Source organism: Aethalodelphis obliquidens, unplaced genomic scaffold, assembly GCF_003676395.1.
Source record: "Aethalodelphis obliquidens isolate GAN/ISIS:26980383/991018 unplaced genomic scaffold, ASM367639v1 scaffold12, whole genome shotgun sequence".
Lineage (NCBI taxonomy): Eukaryota > Metazoa > Chordata > Mammalia > Artiodactyla > Delphinidae > Aethalodelphis > Aethalodelphis obliquidens.
The window spans coordinates 4318027-4336623 of NW_020837956.1; the positions used below are offsets into that span (position 1 = coordinate 4318027).

At 39.4% G+C, this 18597-nt stretch overlaps 1 protein-coding gene and 1 long non-coding RNA gene across 9 annotated transcripts in view; one reads left to right on the forward strand and one right to left on the reverse strand.

Moving 5' to 3' along the window:
* Positions 1-14386, reverse strand: part of FOXN2 (forkhead box N2) — a 56257-nt gene extending 41871 nt beyond the window's left edge. Inside the window, exon 1 of one of the 3 annotated variants that reach the window (XM_027113174.1) lies at positions 14362-14386. The gene's annotated coding sequence lies outside the window, so the exon portion shown is untranslated. Of the gene's footprint in view, positions 1-12856; positions 13112-14036; positions 14207-14361 lie in introns of those variants that run through there. The other 2 variants (XM_027113170.1, XM_027113173.1) reach the window with 2 other exon arrangements.
* Positions 14387-14487: 101 nt separating this feature from the next.
* Positions 14488-18597, forward strand: part of LOC113623736 (uncharacterized) — a 338863-nt gene continuing 334753 nt past the window's right edge. For all 6 annotated transcript variants that reach the window (XR_003434036.1, XR_003434034.1, XR_003434038.1 and 3 more), the window contains exons 1-2: positions 14488-14850; positions 15139-15181. This is a non-coding gene — a long non-coding RNA (uncharacterized LOC113623736). The remainder of the gene's footprint in view (positions 14851-15138; positions 15182-18597) is intronic.

The window sequence follows — 18597 nt, forward strand, 5'->3', positions numbered from 1 at the left end:
GTGTGTGTGTGTGTGTGTGTGTGTGTGTGTGTGTGTGTGTGTGTGTGTGTGTGTGTGTGTGTGTGTGTGTGTGTGTGTGTGTGTGTGTGTGTGTGTGTGTGTGTGTTTTGTTTTGACCTGTTGAGCTTGAGATACTTGTGAGATACTTAAGTAGAGTAGGCATTTGGGATATATGTGATCTAAAGTTCAGGAGAGAGGTTTGGTCTAGAGATAGATTTTGGAGTCATTAAACCTGAAATCTGCCCATCTTTCTCCACTTTCGCAGTCACAACTATAGTCCAGGTCAACATCATCTCTCATCTAGACCACTACAATGGTAGTCTACATGAATGGTACCCCCTACGGTTTGTGTTCTGCACAAACATACACAGTGGCTCTGATAATATCTTCCTAAATTAGTCCCCCTGCATCTATGCCTGATGCTCCTAATTTGTTTTCTATAATATAGCATAATCTTATAAAATGCAAAACTGAAAATGTCCCTTTCTTGCTTAATCCATCAAAGGGACCCTTAGGTCAAAGTCCAAAGGCCTTAACATGGTGTATGAGACTCTGCTTAACTTAGCCCCTGTCTAACATCTCTGGCCTTATCTTTTGCCACTCTCCCTTGTTCTCCCCACTTGAGATGTCTGAATAGGCCATGCTTTCTCCTCCTCCCTCAGGGTCTTTACAAATGCTACTATCTTTGCCTAAAATATTCTTCTTTTCATTCTTACTTGTATGTACATTTCACCTAGCCCTGGCTAACGGCTATCATTCGTATTTCAGCTTAAAAATCTTAAGAGAGACTTCCTCTAACATCCCAGACTACAGAGGGCCCCAAGTTCTTTTCTTCCATAATTGCCTATACTTTTTAATAACATTTGGCACACCTGAGATGGCTCAATACGCATCTTTCCTAACTGACTGAAAGCTCCATAATGGCAGACAAAACAGTTGTCTGTTTTGTTTACTGCTCAAATATTTATTGTCCAGCTCTGCTACTACATAACTGTGACATCTATAAACTGAGATGGTTGAACTTTTGTTCTACAATAATCTAAGTGCTATTAAAAACTGAAATTCAGGGCTTCCCTGGTGGCACAGTGGTTGAGAGTCTGCCTGCCGATGCAGGGGACACGGGTTCATGCCCCGGTCTGGGAAGATCTCACATGCTGTGGAGCGGCTGGGCCCGTGAGCCATGGCCGCTAAGCCTGCGCGTCCGGAGCCTGTGCTCCGCAACGGGAGAGGCCACAACAGTGAGAGGCCGGCGTACTGCAAAAACAAAACAAAACAAAACAAAACTGAAATTCAAATATTACTAGCTTTCCTGTAGATATATACATGGTAAGACCTACCTTTCCTACTTGTATGTACATTTCCAACATGTGTGAGTGTGTGTATAAATTATGTACACATAATTTATGTAAATGAGAGCTTTCTTACATAAAAACACTTTCTTACATAAAAAAATTCATTGAATGCTTATTGATACCTGGTGTTTTACTTGTATTAACTCTTTTAATCTTTGTAACAACTCTACCAGGCAACTGCTATTATCAGTGTCTATTTTATGTGGAAACAGATGCAGAGAGATTAAACAGTGTGCCCACATCACAAATCATGAAGTGGCACAACTGGGATATAAGCTCAGGGAATAATGTGACTCCAGAGCTCATGCTCTTCACTAGTATACTAGTTGCCACCCTACCTAGATTGCTCCATAAGAATAACAACAAAAAAGCTACATACTATCATCAATATATCTGACTCAGTATCTATCAATACATCCTCAACCTAATGCTCTTCCATATGAAGTTAGTCCAAACTAGACAAACCTGTTCAAATACTTCCTGTACATTTCTTTATATGCTTCCTCCTGCTATTCTAAACATCAGGATTGTCTACTCTCCTACCACCAATCAGTCAAAACCCTAATATTTAAGGCCTCACTTAATGACAACTCCTCCATGTAATTCCCACCTGAACTTCTCTTAGGGATTTTCAATCTCTCTCACAATGTTCCAGTTGCATTTATATGTCCTCTTTTTACAGTAGTTATTTGTGTCAACAGCTCAAAAGAAACAATTGACATGAAATCACTTTATAAACACTAAAGTTCTATATTATAAAGTATTTAATCCAGACTAAATAAAAAACCAGAGGAGACTAGGAAACAATGGGTTCAACACACCTAAACAGAATACTTCAAGCAAGTACAACCTGGCTCTAACTAGACAAGAAACACAAAGGTAAAATTATACTCAAATTATACTGCATGATAAGTTTTTTCAATTAAACAAAGGAGACATTTTTTTTCCAAAGGAGACATTTTAATCAAACTATATGGAACAAAAAGTTGAAGGGTGAAATATGATATTCATTAAAAAAAATTTACTGAGCATTAACTTTCAAGTAAAGAATATTATGTTAGACAACTATGTTCCATTCTGCTCTGTGATCTTTTCACTTCCTAAATTTCAGTTCTCTACTTAAGAACTATTTGGAAAATAGTTTTATCACAAAAGGAAACTTTTAAACATTAATTATTTTAATTCCATCTGAACAACATGCTCTTTTGAAGTTGCAATTAAAGAAAGCCTAATGCTAATCCACGTGTATGAAGAACTACTAAAGGAAAAGTTTGAAAAAAACAGAGATAATGAGTTGTTAAAGGTACTGACACACCATTCATAAGCCTCCATTATGACTATAAAATCCACCTCACTCAATCCCACTCATTGGGGAAAGTTCCTACTCTGTGTTCCCACAGTACTAGAATCCATGTCTAGAAGGGTATGTCTCACACTGCAATTATTTACTTTCATGCATCTGATCCTTGTTATTAAACCCAATTTTTTCTCCATGATTTAAGAATGGTCCTAGGTGTACACAATGTAGGTTAGCTTTTGAATATTGGAAAAAGCTAAAGCATTAAAAGTCAAAGCACTAACACTTGACTTGTATATGTGCAACAGAAAGACAATCCCATGACCCTTTCACAATTTTCCAAAGGATCTTTAATAGATTCTTAAAGGCTCTCTTAACTATGAAGAAATAATCAGGGCAAAACAACAGGTTCAGAATTTTGTGACATCTATATACAATCAGTGGACGGCATTAAGTGGCAATAATTTCAGAAGAAATGAAAGTTTTTTGTCAAGATTTTAGGAAAAAAAGACATGACCACTCCCTGAATTAAAATTACCAGGAAGATGATTTTGGGAAGATGGCAGCTGTCGTGGCAGCAAATTCTTTTTTTATTTTTTAAAATTTTTTTATTTTTATTTTTTGCTGTACATGGGCCTCTCACTGTTGTGGCCTCTCCTGTTGCAGAGCACAGGCTCCGGACGCACAGGCTCAGCGGCCATGGCTCAGGGCCCAGCCGCTCCGCGGCACGTGAGATCTTCCCGGACTGGGGCATGAAACCATGTCCCCTGCATCGGCAGGTGGACTCTCAACCACTGCGCCACCAGGGAAGCCCGGCAGCAAATTTTTGATTCCTTGCAAATCTTCACATAAAAACAGGCAGAGCAGCTATAGAGCAAACCCCAAACCCATGGGTAATAACTACAATAAAACTATTTAACAAAGTCTCCCTGCAAACCTCAAAATACAAGGACGTAAACAAACCACCAACAGCCCACAGACTTATTTTCTATCAGTGTCTAAGTGAGAGAAAATAGAGGGAAGCAATGAGGTGTCTGAGGAACTTGAGAAGAGAAGCACAAAACAGCCAAAAGGTATTCCCTGGAAAGTACTGAGAGACAGTTTGTGAACAGAAGCTGAAGCTATTCCAAAAGTGGGTAAGTGCAAGGGGTCTACAGTAAGGCCTACAGGCATGGAACAATCTAGTCCCTTTGAGCTCTCAAAACTTGACCTTTGGGGCTCTCTTCCAAGACAGACCCTAGACTTAAGAGGAAGTACTGGGAATAGAAACAAAATTGAGCAGGACAGGGAAAAACAAGATTAAGGAAAGAGGGTCTGGACATAAGTGCCAGAGTAGAAAGAGCCAGAAAATCTCTGAAAGCCATCCACCATTTTTTAAAGGATGGATAAAAACAAAAAACAGAGGACTGTGAAGTTAAAAGAGCTATCGGAACCAAGCCTCCTCCTACAAGTTCAAGAAAACTAGTTTCATAAAAAGAAATGATGAAAAGTGTTGAGGGTTGAATATCATACAAAGTTACAATAAGGAAAGAGAAACAAAAATAGTTAAATTTGGGACTTCCCCAGTGGTCCAGTGGATAAGACCCTGTGCTCCCAATGCAGGGGGCCTGGGTTCGATCCCTGGCCAGGGAACTAGATTCCGCATGCATGCCGCAAATAAGAGTTCTCATGCTATAACTAAGAAGCCCGCATGCCTCAACTAAGAAGTCCGCATGCCGCAAATGAAGAAGCCTGCATGTTGCAACAAGGATCCTGCGTGCTACAGCCAAGACCCAGTACAGCCTAAATAAATAAATAAAATAAATATTAAAAGAAAAATAGTTAAATGCAGAGAAGCAGGGCAGAGGGGGAAATGGGAGTTGTTCCATGGGTAAAAGTTTCCATTTCACGAGGTGAATATGTTTTAGAAATCTGCTGTACAACACATTTCCTATAGTTAACAATACTGTATTGTACACTTAAAATTTTAAGAGGGTAGATCTCGTGTTAAATGTTCTTACCACAGTAAAAATAAATAAGTAAATAAAATAAAGATATAAAAGAAAAAACAGGGAATAAAATGATATCCTACAATGAAAGCATGCCAGAAAGATATGCTCACAGGAGAGACAAAAATGAGCTTCTATTTCAAAAAGAGCTTAAAAAAATTATGTAAGACATGAAAAAAAAATCAGAACTAGAAAAGCTCAGGAAAGTGGGGGGGGTGTGTGGTGGTAGTGGTGTGATGAATTGGGAGATTGGGATTGACATGTATACACTGATACGTATAAAATAGATAACTAATAAGAACCTGCTGTATAATAAAATTTAAAAATTAAAAAAAAAAGAGAAGCTCAAAAATAAAGTGACAGAGCTCAAGAAAGAATCTGAAATAAAAGGAAAAAAAACCCACTTCAGAAATGAAGACTTAAAGGAATACAAGAAAAAATAAACATATAAGATAAAGCCTTAAGAGAAACAAAGGGTAAAAAGGAAGAAAACTTAATCAGAAAGAAATAAAGAGGAAGGGAGAGAGCAAAGGTGCAAGCAGGCTAACCACACTGTCTAAGGGCACATACTTGGGTAATAAAACCAAAAAGAAACTTAAGGGATTTTCAAAAAAGTTAGAATAGTGGTTAGGTTTTTTTTTTTTCCTTGCGGTACGCAGGCCTCTCACTGTTGTGGCCTCTCCCGTTGTGGAGCACAGGCTCCGGACGTGCAGGCTCAGTGGCCATGGCTCACAGGCCCAGCCACTCCGTGGCATGTGGGATCTTCCCGGACCGGGGTACGAACCCATGTCCCCTGCATCGGCAGGCCAACTCTAAACCACTGTGCCACCAGGGAAGCCCAGTGGTTAGTTTTTGAAGGAAGGAGTTATGTTTTGGAAGAGGCACTCGAAAGGGCTTCTAAGGTGGCTGGCAAAATTCTATTCCTTAACCTTGAAGATGGTTACATGAGGGTTGGCCTTAGAATAATTCACTAAGCTGCACATTTCTTGTGTGGTTTTCTGCATCTACATTTTATTTTACAGTAAAAAGCATTTTAAAAATTTAGAAAATAAAAAACCATAAATGGTATTAATTTAAAACTTCTAGCTATCAGTAGAAAACATAGTAACAAAAAGCTCTTGGAATAATCTTCAAAATGACTTAAAAAAATTACACGGCAAACTGAGAGACAAGTTTCCCACAGTGTTTCATCATGAAGTTTGGTAAACAGGACAATGAATTAAAAGTCCACCATCTTATTATATAGAACCTACCTGTTCTGCTTTTCACATGTAACACATAGTTTAAAAGTGTTTGACATTTACTTATTCTTAGAATAAATTTCAACTGATACTTAAAATTTGTAAAAGATTTTTTCAGTTAAGAGGTACTCTAAAACTGCGAAGAAAACTCACCTTTGAGACAAGCAAACACGGTCTTCTTAAAAATAAATATAATTAAATTCAACAAACATTCATTGAGCACATGTTATGTATGAGGTGTTTACAATTTAGTTGAAGAGATATGTAACACATATAAGAGGAAGCTATATATAGTAAGTGCTTTGAGAAAGGTACAAAGTAATATGGGTTCAGAAGAAGAAAAGGGCATCCCACCTGCATTAAAATTCGAACCAGACACATCTCATATTCCTCCAATCCATCTTCTACAATACTGGCAGAATAATCTTTCAAAGACCCCAAGTCCCCCTTTTAAAACACTTCACAAAATAACAGTACACAGCAGGCAATTCAAAAGCCTTACAAGAACCAGGCAGGCAACAAACAAGTGAAGCTGGTCTTCTGTAAGACAACAGAGAATTATGGAGACTGCCAAAAGAGGGCAGCTGCTTATAAGCTTCACCCAACCAACCCATGAAACCAATGCTGCCACGATGTTCAATTTTCCAAGGGACAAAAGAACTCTAGATTTTTGTGTGAAATGTACCAATATTTAAGTGTTGGCAAATATGCAAAAAAAATTTTTTTAAATATTCCTGGCCAAACAAAACACAGCTGTAGGTAAAGGTTGCAAACTGTGGCTTACAGGAATGGGTCTGATATTAATATTCCAATAGAGGGTCCCTACTGTCCTCAAAATTGAATAATGGCTGTCTTCCAATTCAAAGGAAAAAAATGAACAATTTTCTCTTATAAAGTTTTCTTCAAACTTTAGCATCTGCTACCATTAGTCTGCTAGCAATAGCAAAAATGCAAGAAAAAGTAGAAAAGGAACATTTGATCGTAGCCTCAAAACAGTTTAATCTTTTTTTGGTTGTGATTGTTTTTATCAAAAGTTGTGCTCATACCCACCATTTTATACTACATAACGTGTTATATGGTCAAATTTTCTATTCCTAAAATTGTTTCTAGATTGTATGATAGAATCAAATATACAAATGTATCTGTTCTTTAGCAAAAGAATGCCATGAGACTCCAGAAAAACCATGGGCCTAATAAAATCTACAATCTTTTTAGTACGGTGGCCTACAAATTCCATAAAAAATCTGGTTCCTGTTTGCACCTATTTCACACCACCCCAAGCTTCCGGAATATACAATGCTCTTTAACTTCTTCATGCTTTTAGATGTATTTTAGGCTCTCCACCCCATGTTTCAGAGAGACTCAAAGTCATCTCTCTAGGAGCCTTCCTTGAATTATACAATTTTTTCCAATCATGCTTCCTTAGCATCCTATTTAGAGCCCTATTATAGAACTTACTTGCTATTTCTGATTATTCATAATTATTTGCTTATCTTTCCAACTCAGCCACTAGACCAGTAGTTTTCAACCTTTTGATGCTATCCCACAATAAGAAGTATATTTTTATAAGAGATCCATGATACTTACATATGTAACGGAAACAAAATGAAATAGCACTTTTACCCTTACCACATACAACACACTGAAATTTTCTATTTGATTGTATTAAGAGATGTTGGTCACAATTTACTATATTGATTCTCTATCATCCATTTAAGAAATATTGTACTAGAATATAAATCCTTGTAGGCAGAACAAAAATACATTCATTTTTATGCTCTACCGCAGACCATAACATTTAGTAAGCAAATGTTTAAATGAATGAAAATAGCAGCATCCTGTACTAGAAAAGTAAAAGACTAATAATAAGGTTTTGAAGTCAAGCAGACCCATCACCTACCAACTTTCTTATGCAATCTCTGACAAATGACCTAACCCCCTTACATCCCAAGGAATAACACCACTTACTTAATTCACTATGACAATAAAGTAGTGGCATTCATGTCACAGAATAGGCATTCTATAAATATTAGTTTGCTCTCTTTACCCTGTATTCTTCCTTACTTTTTCCTGGGAAAGAAGTATCTCATCCTGGCAAATATCCATTTTTCAAAGACTTCAGGTCACAGTACAAAGAATATGAAATTTTAAAATCTGACAGACCTGGGCTCAAACACCCAGGGCTGCATTTATATAACTTCCGTTTCTTTATAATAAAATATGTCCCGCACAGTTGTTTTGGAGAATTAAATTATATACTCATGTGTCTAGTATAATGCCACGCCAGAACATAGTAGGCACCTGATAAAAGGTAGTAATTGTTGCCATGATTATTAATAAATGTTGCTCAATCAGCATAGAGGTAGAATTTAAATTGAACTTTTAAGGATGGAGGAGTTGGACAGAGGCATAGGGCAGGCAGAAGGAACAGTAAAATCTCAATTTACAAGAAATCTCTTCCTGTTTTCCTGTATTTCCTCTTTTAAGATAAACAAACCACAAGGATGTAAGTTTATCAATTTCCTCAATTCTCTACCTCCAAGGTTATATAAAAACTCAAAATAACTGTTCTCTGTGTCAAAATTCTAAGTTAAACATTAAATTATGCTCAGTGGGCTGAACACTATAAAATGTGAAAAGTGTAAATGTATTAATAATACATTTTAGGGATAATTTCAATAAGAGTCCAAAGTAACAGTGCTTTTAGTTAACCCAGTTAAGGAGAAAAAATTAACTGCAATTCTTATTCAACACGTCTTTCAAATCACTTCTTAGAAAAAAACCTCTAAGTAGCAAAAGCACCAAATGCCTCTGAAATACAATCAAGAAGCCAAGAATTTTCTTATACAACCTGCAAACTTTATAAGATACGAAGATAATTAACAATAATTAAACTATTCTGCTAATTAAACAGTAGTACACCTACTTGGAGAGAATCAAAGTAATTTTCCCTTATCCATGTTGGTAGCAAAAAGATGGTTATTTTAATGGTATATATATTTAATCTTTTTGATAACAGCATATTTTCTAAATGGCTACTTAAGAACTTTATTTAGCCTTTTAGGCTTACAGTAATACTATACTTACAACTGTCAGTGAAAAGACCTATGTAGGTGAGGGGATAAATTCTATTTACTTTATGTTCACATCAGGCAGACTCCAAAAGAGTAGAAATGATGTCTCTTGCTCACCACTATATCCTTAGCACTTAAATACAGAAGATGCTCAATGAATATTTGTCCAAGTTTAATGTTTATTTATGGACAAGAAAATTAGATTGAGGGAAATAAAAATATACATGAATTAAAATTAGGTCAAGGCCTTGAGCATGAGCTGTGCTTGGAAACTTGATTCCAAAGAGTATGATTGGGTGGGGAGTGAAACCCAACAAAGACCTCAAACAGGTGATCAACATTTGTCAACATTGTATCAATTTTATGTTCTTAGTATATACCCTAATAAGCTGTGAAGAAAATTGCACTTCACCTCTGTTGTCTTCCTCCCTAAAACTCTAACCCCAGTCTAATCATGAGGAAAATGTTAGATAAATCTCAACTGAGGCACATTCTATAAGATTTCTGACTAGTACTCCTAAAAACTGTCACAATCATCAGAAATAAGAAAAATTTGAGAAACTAGAATTCTGGAACAGAAAAAGGACACTAGGGAAAAACTAATGAAATCTGAATAAAGTATGTAATTTAGTTATAAAGTAGCAATTTTGTTTCCTTAGTTGTGACAACTGTACCACTGTAATGTAAGATGTTAACAATAGGGTAAACTGGGTGAGGTATACTGTACTATCTTGCTATTTTTCTGTAACTGTAAAACTATTCTAAAATTAAATGTTTAAATTTAAAAAGTTAGGGTAAGGGGAATAAGAAATATATGAATCAAAATCCTTTGGAAGTGAATGATGATAAACATTCTTTTGGTTCCTATATATTTGGTAGCACTCTCATAGAGTGGAAATTAAGTTACTGAACAAGTCTACAGTATTAATTATGAAGTCACATATGACCAAAGCAGATGCCCCTTATTCTTGTTTCCCAAAGCATCATTCTTAGGCCTCAACACTTCAATTACTAACTCTATAACAAAAAATTGTAACATTAGCTGTCACCTCTATATTGAATGGATTATCTCACAGCTCTAATCTCTAGTCATTAAAGGTTATATTCACCTTGATATCTCCCACTCACCGAACACTCCAACTAAACTCACTGTCTTCTTGACTATGCTCCCCTTCCAAACCTCCTTCTCAAAGTTACTAATTTGTCCTTTAATAGATCTCTTTCCTTCCCATAGTCAATAATTAGTCCTGCACGCTGCTGTCAAATGAACCTTCCTCAAATAAGGATTTTATCCTATCATGCCCAAGCTTAAATGCCATTTGTTTTTGGCATTAAACTATGCTTAAATTCAAAAGTGATGTTTTCAAGCCCATCCATAATTGGTTATTCCTTTGTACCCTTCACTTACAAAGAAAGACCTTTCCATCCATCTCTCTACCTCATAAGTGCTGCCTTTCCTTTACTCAGAAAATAATCAAATACTCACTAAGCATATAACATATACCTGAGGTGGGGGGAAAAGACTCCTCTGGGTGGTCAAAGACTATAATTTTCTTGGGGTGATAAAACCTAAAAAGATAACAAAGAATATGGGAATTTGTCTTATTCAAGGCTGTAGCCTCAGTTACTGTAACAGTGCCTGGCACATGGTAGGTGCTCAAAAAATATTTATTAAATAAAAACAAGGCAGTATAGAATGCTACAACCCAACAGAATAATATGCTATTAGAGAAAAGAATTTCAGTTGGAGAGGTGGAAGACAGGTCTAAAATTCTATGATTCTAAGGCTAGCAGGGCAATCAAGATTTTAACCAAGCCTCAAGTTTGAGAAGATCTTCAACAGTTAAGAGGATGTGTGCAGGTGCATTTCCAACAGAAAAATGTTGTATCAGCAAACGTAAAAAGTAGTAAATTGTTATACCATGTTGAAGTAGTGAATAATGAACAGTTCCTGTACGTCAGTGGAAGATAAGAAGGGAGAAGACTGGGACCAAAGTTTGAAAAATCTTGAGAAGAAATTTGGTATTATGCTTGATATAAGGTGTTTTGGTTGTTAAAGTGATATAACCTTTAGGAAAATTAATCTAATGGGAGTAACATGAAGGTTAGACTTTTGAAAACAAAAGCCTTACTTTCTTCAAGAAGCCTCCCTTATCTATATCATCTCACATTGTAAACTTTTTTTCACATATATTAATCATGTCTCTTCAACCCAAGAATAGGGATCAAATATTAGAACACTTTTTCTTCCCTAAGAAGTCAGCAAAGGGACTTCCCTGGTGGTCCAGTGGTAAAGAATCCGCCTTCCAATGCAGGGGACCCAGGTTTGATCCCTGGTCAGGGAACTAAGATCCCACATGCCGTGGGGTAACTAAGCCAGTGTGTCACAACTAGAGAGAGAAAACCCGAACACCACAACTAGAGAGAAGCCTGCGGGCTGCAACGAAGACCTCACACAGCCAAAAATTAAAAATTAAAAAAAAAAAAAAAATCAGCAAAGAATTGGGCCCTCAAAACTTTGTTTTTGGAGGACCTTTTTACATTTATGCAAAACCCACTTACTAAAATGACAACAATCTAAAAGCAAGGCACACACATATAAGCTGCCATAAGAACAAGATTAATCCTTGTTTGGATGGCACTTTTTAAAGTTTTATTTGATAGCCGGATTCCATAACTAATAATGTAGCTATCTCCCAGCATATGTTTTCAGTGCTTCCTGCTTTATATAAGTATTTCTTCACCTCATTTAGTTTTCTTTCTCAACTATGCACTGCTCTCAGTGGTCAGCACACATGTTCATTTCTCAATTGCATTATCTTTTCCGCACCTAAGCCTCTCCAATCTTTTTAACTATTAGCTTCACTGAATTAGAATGAGAATTAAAATTCTAATGGTACTACTGTAACTTCTCCACACAGTTCTTTTAAACATTCTAAGTGTTTTCTGTGGTTTAGCATTCTTCAAGTAAAACTGATTCAAATAAAAACATGTTACAGAAATAATTCAAATTCACCAAAACATTTACAAAATGAAACACGATGCACTAGTAACCAAGGATTGTATGTAATTCTTAAATTCTATAAATTCCAAACTCTCCAAAAGTTTATCTTCAACCTGTTTTTTACCTTACTTTAGAATAATTTATTTAAAATCATTTCATTTTATTTATTTTACTTATTAATTTTTTGCTCTTCAGCCCTTGACCTTTTACTTTTATATATTCTAAAACTTTAATTTCATTCCCTTAATATCTGTTGATGTTAACATTTATATAAACTGTTAATACTTTTCCTTAAAAAAGCTTAAGAAAGTGCCCATGCACAAATCAAACAAGTATTTATTTTATCCCTAAACAAGTATTTTCACTTGTAATATATTTATATCTTTTCAGATCACAATTTTTATGTAAAAAGAGAAAAACTGAGATTTTTATGAAACTATTCTGCAGAAATCCTGCAGAATGTGATTATTTCTGATTACATTAAAAACTTTCATTAACGACTCTGAAATTCAAACGGTTTTTTCCCAAAGTTGAGAAACTCCGTAATGTACTCTTCTATTCCCCATCACTCCTTAATGGTACCTAACACTGCTGCTTAGATTTTAAAGATAAATCATCAAAACAGCAGAAAGCAAAAATGTCAATATATACATTACAAGGACTGCTAGAAAACAAAGTCTTCCATTCGGTTGGTACAGAGATAGACATGAACGGTTCAGCTTTTTCCACTTCCATCTCAGAAAACACCAAAATACATGTGGATGCAAAGCTACTGCATGGTTACAAAGCCCCCTGGCTACCAGTGAAGCCTCAGCCCTGGCTGCGCTAGGGCGCTCAGTTACACTCAACCGGCCACGTGGCTGTCACAATCAGAAGACAAGATTAACAGCGTAAACTAACCTGAAAATAATAACCTCCTCCCACAACCTCGGAGTTGGGGTAGAAGAAATAAAGTATGCGTCATTTCTTTGCACGCTAAGACTTTTTTCTGTAAGGAGAAAACCAAGTACAGAGGCGGCTTTAAAGAGGCTTTAAAACAGAAATCAGGTCCAGGAAGATCCCGAGAGTGTGCCCCCAGTTTATTAAGACACGCCAACTCCCGTGAGCTGCGATGGGAACAGAGGCACTCTGCAAAGGGGCAATGGGGTGGAGTTGAGTAAGACGGAGCACTACGCACATGGGCCGCTTTCCCCGGACTCCCACCGTCCTCCCGGGTTCCAGCCTCGCTGCTGTTGCGATGGGGCGAACTCAGAAGGCTGAAGGCTGAAGAGCCCACACGACCTCTCACCTTCCCGGTAAGGGCACAGATAACCAAGGGCCCAAGAGAAGCGGCGAACAGGAAGTGTCCATATTGCAGCGCTGAAACACTAACTCCCATCCCACCAAGACAGCAACCCTCGGAGGCCCCCCGGGCGCCCGCTGGAGGAGGGGCCAGAGGGTGCCTGGGTCGGCCACCCCCACATCCGGGACCCGCCCCTGCCCACCCCCAACGCCCAGCCGCCCCGCTGCTCGAAGTTCACTGCCGGCCGCGCCCGGAGCCTCCCCGGGCACTATTTGGCCGGGCCCAGCCAGTCCGCCCGGGGCCGGGCGAGGGCTCCACGCCCCGCACGTCTTGCTGCACTTTATGCCGGGGGCGGGGGGAGGGGGTGCGTCTGTGCTGCAAAGACTCCCGACGGGTTTGGGGCGCTTCCCCCAACAGCAGATTCGTCCCGAGTCGAACCCTAAGCGTCCTCGGGGCCACCTCCAAGCCTTTCTGAAGAGCCGGCACCCCTCGCCGCGGTTTCCGCCGCGCGACACCCCCTCCCGGGCGGTCATTACACCCCTCAGGAAAAACTCCTAACTCCTCACGGGGCCGCACTACCCTCAGTTCGCCACCTCCCCGGGAGCCCACACGCCACCCAAGGCGCGCGCAGGGGAGACCCCCGCGCCAGCGCCAATCCCTCACGGGACAAAAATGTCCGGGCCCGTCACGGGACAGCCGCCTCCGCGCCCCACGCCCGGCGGCCGCCGCACTCTCTGCCCGGAGCGCGGACGCCGGGCGGCGCCTGCTGAGGAGGGCGCCGCTCCTCCCGGGACTCACCGTCAGCTCGGCCGCCGCAGCGGAGGGGTGAAGAACGAGCAGGGGAAGACACAATATGGCAGAGCACCGCAGCTGCTCCCGGCGGCTTCCAGTAGCCGCCTCCGGGAAGACGCGGCAACGAGCAGGCAGCGGCAGCTGCGGTGGCGGCCGCGGCAGTACCACATCCCCCTCCGGCTCTCTTCCTCCCCTCCCTCCGCCCTCCCCCGCTGCCATGGCAACGCGGCGCCAAGGAGATGAGCCCCGCCCCTCCCTCCGGTCCCCGCCTCCAGCGACCCCTTGGGAGGGGGGCTCCTCCCGTCCCTCCCTGTCCCCTCCCACCTCCTACCGGGGGGCCAGGACTGGGACCCGGCAGGCTGCCCAGGCGGCGGGTGTGGGAGGAAGGGGGATGCGGTGTCCGGAAGGGCGGGGCTCGCACGGAAAGCAGGGCGGAGACGTTGTGGGCCAGTCGGGTTTCGGGCTGAGGAGGGGCTGGGGAAGGCGGGAAAATGGAAAGGCCTCGCTTGCCCCGCGAAGGACCTATAGGAATGCGGCGGGGCGCGGCGCGGCCGCTGAGTGGCCGAGATGGGGCGGAGGCGGGTCGCGGCTGGGCGGAGCGACGGGTGGCCGCCCGGCTGGTCCGTCTGCGGAGGCTGTGCTGGGACTGCAGCGACGGCCCTCAAAAGTCCGAGCTTCTGTGGGTTTCCTCAGGAGCTTTCCGGCATTGGCCAAGCTTTGAAAGAGCTTTAGGAACGATAAAGAACTAATAGAAACTTAAAGTAGTATCACCCTCGCTTGACTGAAATTTTGTGTGGAAACTAAGCTCAACGTGTCTGAGGTAAAAAAAAAAAAAAAAAAAAGACAGGAATCAGATCCAAAATTTAATAAGCATTTACTGGGCGCTCACTAAGTGATACGGGTTGGGCTAAATTCTTTACATGCATTGTCATAACCATAGTGCTAAAATAGCATTGCCAGATAAAATACAGGTGTGCCCAGCTAAATCTGAATTTCAGCATAAGAATGTACCATTTGGGAAATACTTCCTAGTTTATTTTGTTTTTTTTTTTTTTTTTTGCTAAATCTGCCAACCCTATCCTAACTGTTACTAATTCCAACTTTACAGATAAGGAAACTGAGGCATAGAAAAATAACGTGTCAAATAGAGGGTAAGTGACAAAACTAAGCCTCCATTTTACTGCTATCATTTTGATCCTGATAATTAAATCTCTGAATTCCTATATCTACATCTTCAAAAACTAGAGTAGTGATACCTATCTCACAAATGTGTTGAATGGATTTTTTTTTTAAAAGGGTATATGAAAGAGACCTGGACGGTGACTGAGGCATAGTAGGTACTAACAGAAGTTCATTTCCTTCCTGAAAAATGAATGTTAACTGTATATGTGCCAGTCTCTAAGTATAAAGTGGGCAGAATATGAAACAAGCTGCCTACTGACAACTAAACAAGTCAAGCTGTGGGGGTGACAGAGATACAGAACAATTATAGGAATCACAATATATAATACCAAAAATGGAAGTTTCATCCCCTCATTCCACAGATGAAAACACTGTTTATACGATTTGTCCAGTCATCTACTAGTTCCATTTGTTTTTCATTACACTGTCCTGGAGGGCCTCGTAGCTGCATTCAGAGTAAGAGACCACAAGGCAAATGTACAATGTGCTTCAGTTGAAGCAACAGTTGCTTCATTTGAAGCAAGAGTTGCTTCACTTTCTCCCTTAAGCTCAATCACTGTTACCCCCTCATGTGGACAAAGTCAAGGAAGTTTCTAGAGGAACAGTGTAGCAGAAAGGGAGAAGAGGTAAGAAGGAAGAAAGTTTGAGAGAAGGTGGCTTCTGGAGAGCGACAGTCTCCTCAGACCTCAGTCTTGTTTTATCTCTGCTGGTCATTGTCATGGTGGCCACTAACATAGGTCTTCATCTCCTTATAGATTATTGCACTAGTGTCTTACTTGATATATGGAACTTTAGTTTCTGTTTTTCCTTCTAATCTATTTTAAACTCAGGTGACAAAACAATCCTCCTCAATTCCAGAAGAATTGCAGAATTTGAGAACTGGAAGTTATATATACTTTAGAGATATATCATCTAGGAGCCCAATCTATCATGGATGGGAAAACAAATCCAGAAAAGTGATATAACTTGTCCATGGTCAAATAATGAACCTACTGCATCCGCATCCACTAAGCTTTCTCTGCTGGTCCTCTCTACTGACTGATTCACCCCAGAGAGGCTGGCACATTTAAATAATCTCTGCGGGTAAGGCTCAGGTCTCTTAGGAAATCTGTCACACAGTTCAGAGTCCAGGGACACTTTTATACTTAGAGGCTATTTTAGAGGGCTTTGAATGTCTACCAAGGAAAAGCTCTGATTAAAAATAATAATGTTTCAGAGTGAGTAGCTTTTTCCCAGGAGTTTACAAGAGTAAAAAGTCTAGGAAACCAGAGCCTAACTCTTTAGGAAAAAAAGGATCCTGGCGTTTAAGATCTCCTGCAAAGCTTGTATTCTTTTTTTTTTTTTAAATAAATTTATTTATTATTTGTTTTTGGCTGCGTTGGGTCTTTGTTGCTGCGCACGGGCTTTCTCTAGGTGTGGCGAGTGAGGGCTACTCTTCGTTGTGGTGTGTGGGCTTCTCATTGCGGTGGCTTCTCTTTTTGCCAAGCACGGGCTCTAGGCACGTGGGCTTCAATAGTTGAGGCATGAAGGCTCAGTAGTTGTGGCTCACGGGCTCTAGAGCACAGGCTCAGTAGTTGTGGCACACGGGCTTAGTCGCTCCACATCATGTGGGATCTTCCCGGACCAGGGCTGGAACCTGTGTGCCCTGCATTGGCAGGTGGATTCTTAACCACTGCACCACCAGGGAAGTCCCAAAGCTTGTATTCTTCTTTCTCCAAAATACTTTAAAAGAACGTACTCATTAGTAAACTTTACTAGAAGACAAATGCATTAGAAAATATATTGTTTAAAATGCCCTCATGTTTAGGTTGAAAAGTGATAGGAACTCAAATATACATGTTTAAATTTTAAATGTATTTATCATTGTATCATGTGTATTTAACAAAAGACTGTTTGATCATGAATTGATGCGTCCAAAAGTAACCAGTTTACCAACACGGAATCTAGACTTCAAGCCCCTTGAGGTCAGTGATCATGTCTTTTTCATCCTTATAATGTAATTTCTTAGAATAGCTTTCAGAACAAAGATGATGTTCAATAGTATTTGTCAATAAAAGAAGTAACTTTCCTCACATGATATCAGAACTCGGATGCAACATTCCTAAATACTGAGATGCCACTTGGACTCAAAAGATTGTGAATGAAAGTTAATTCTTTTTTCCTTTAAGGATTGTTTTCAAAGTCCTTCTTAAAAACAACTACCTATGTTTAATCATAGCTACATTTGTATAAGCCCTGGTATTGGGATTAATTTGGACCAATCCTCCTATTGAGGAGACTAGAAAAACTCAACAAAATATTAAAAAATCAATTCAAAGGCATCAGAGAGTTAATAAGATAGGAATTACCAGGCCATGGATCTGAGGAATGATGGAGGCCCAGGGACATCCATTTATCCATTCCATAGAAGGTTGCTGGGAGGATGAGCAGGGATGAGGGACAATGATTGGAATTCAGGGTGTGCTAAGGAGGCAGGAGGAGAGCTCTGTTGAAACTCCCTTGCTTTGTAGTAGGAATCCAAATGGCTACATCCTAGAAGTAAATGGGTGACATCTCATTTTCAAAACATCTCAACCCTGAGAGTGGATTAGGATAATTCCTTGAGCTAATACCCACAAGACTTTGGTGGAGGCAAACTAAAATCCTTCCTGGAGTAAAGTAATATCATGCTAGGCCTGAAGTCATTTCTACTAATAATTTTGCAAATACAAAGTCTAGTGTACAATTAAAAGTAAGTCATACAAGGAAAAAAAATCAGCAGAAACAACAGAGAACAAAAACAGACCCAAAAGGAGTTCAGAGAGTGAAATTATCAAACAGATTTAAAAATAACAATGCTTACTATATATAAATAAATAAAACACAAGATTAATAATTTAGGCAGATAACTAGAAACTTGAAAAAAGAATCAGATGAAAATTTTAGAACCAAAAAGTTCACTAACTGAAAATAACTCAGTGATGGGTATAATAACATATTAGACACAGATATAAAGTTAGGGAACTAGAAGATAAGTCAGAAAAAAATACTCATAATGAAGCATAAAGAATAAAAAGGATGGAAAATACAGAACACAGGGAAAGTATGTAGAAGATACAGTGATAAAGTTTAATATGCACGTGAATGGAATTCCAGAAGGAAAGAAAAGACAGTATTGGGCAGAAATAATATTTGAATGAATGAATCCCTAGCAGGATAAAAAAAATTTTTCAATCAACACAATTGACACATAAACACATTATGAAAAAACTGCTAAAATCCAAAGACAAAGAAAAATCTTAAGAGCAGCTAGAGAAAATAAGAATTGATCTTTAAAGAAACAAAAATTAGACTGACAACTAATTTTTTTAAAAATATTTATTTATTTATTTATTTGGTTGTGCTG